General features: G+C 46.3%; 1 non-coding gene across 1 annotated transcript; it reads right to left on the reverse strand.

Moving 5' to 3' along the window:
- Positions 1 to 1,113: 1,113 nt before the first annotated feature.
- Trnas-uga (transfer RNA serine (anticodon UGA)) lies at positions 1,114 to 1,192 on the reverse strand. The gene has a single exon. It is a non-coding gene; the product is annotated as a tRNA-Ser (tRNA).
- Between the last annotated feature and the right edge of the window lie 463 nt (positions 1,193 to 1,655).

A 1,655-nucleotide genomic window follows, 5' to 3' on the forward strand; every position in this document is an offset into this window, starting at 1 on the left:
CGTTGTTGTTTTTATTTCTTTGTACATCTCTCTTGTTGGCCTCTTTATACAAATTCATTCACGAAACACTGGTCCATATATTTTCCTTGGAATTTTTCTTTCTTGCTTTCCAATCTCTCTGATTTTGGTATGACCATGAATCACTGTAGTTTTTGCAGCGGGGAGTGCCTCTGGTAGAACCACTGTGTTGAAATGCCTTAGTTTCGCATTGACAGAAATAGATTTTATATAGTAGTGATTGCAAGAGAGATTCTTTCTCGATCGGCTATGGAGTTCAGTCCTGATTGTTGAATTATCTCTCCTAGATATTTGAAGTGCGCAACTCGTGGTACTTTCTCATACTGAGCTGTAATGAGGAGATTATCTGCAGGTTTGCTTTCCATATATTCAGTCTTCTTCTGGGAGATTTGTGGGCCAGTTTTCTGTGAGTTTTCGTGGAGCTTCTCCAGTGCAAGTTAGACTTCTTCTCTGTTGTTGGTTAGAATGGAAAGATGGTCCACGAAAGCCAGACATTTCACATTCATTCTCTGCTCTGTTTTAATGCCGAGCTGAATTCCCTTTGTGTATCCACAATGAAGGTAGGAGACGAGGTACTGACGGAAATATATCTATGAGGACGTGTAGCTCACTTGGTAGAGCACTTGCCCACACAAGGCAAAGATCCCGAGTTCGAGTCTCGGTCCGGCACACAGTTTTATTCTGCCAGGAAGTTCCCCTTGTGTACTTTCCCCATACACTCACAATTTTATCCAGAATCATGTTAAATAGAAGCTGGTACAGGCCATCTCCTTGACGAACACCAATATCAGTATGAAATGTTTCTGGCGCATATCCCACGAATTTAACTCTGAAGACTGTACCTGTTAACCCTCGAGCGGGCGCGCCTGTGTATAAAGTGCGCCAACCAAAAATAAAACGATTATGAAACTTCCTGGCAGATTAAAACTGTGTGCCCGACCGAGACTCGAACTCGGGACCTTTGCCTTTCGCGGGCAAGTGCTCTACCAACTTTTTTTTAAATCTCATTTTGTTCTCTTTCATTCGCGTTGTATCTGCTCGGGGCGGACGTCGTAAGACAGCCGTTTTGGTTCGCTGTTGATCGGTGAGCTACCGTGCCGGCGCCCGACCGAGACTCGAACTCGGGACCTTTGCCTTTCACGGGCAAGCGCTCTACCAACTGAGCTACCGAAGCACGACTCATGCCCGGTACTCACAGCTTTAATTCTGCCAGTATCTCGTCTCCTACCTTCCAAACTTTACAGAAGCTCTTCTGCGAACCTTGCAGAACTAGCACTCCTGAACGAAAGGATATAGCGGAGACATGGCTTAGCCACAGCCTTGGGGATGTTTCCAGAATGAGATTTTCACTCTGCAGTGGAGTGTGCGCTGATATGAAACTTCCTGGCAGATTAAAACTGTGTGCCCGACCGAGACTCGAACTCGGGACCTTTGCCTTTCGCGGGCAAGTGCTCTACCAACTGAGCTACCGAAGCACGACTCACGCCCGGTACTCACAGCTTTAATTCTGCCAGTATCTCGTCTCCTACCTTCCAAACTTTACAGAAGCTCTTCTGCGAACCTTGGAAGGTAGGAGACGAGATACTGACAGAATTAAAGCTGTGAGTACCGGCCGTGAGTCGTGCTTCGGTAGCTCA

Source organism: Schistocerca nitens, chromosome 4, assembly GCF_023898315.1.
Source record: "Schistocerca nitens isolate TAMUIC-IGC-003100 chromosome 4, iqSchNite1.1, whole genome shotgun sequence".
Classification (NCBI taxonomy): Eukaryota; Metazoa; Arthropoda; class Insecta; order Orthoptera; family Acrididae; genus Schistocerca; species Schistocerca nitens.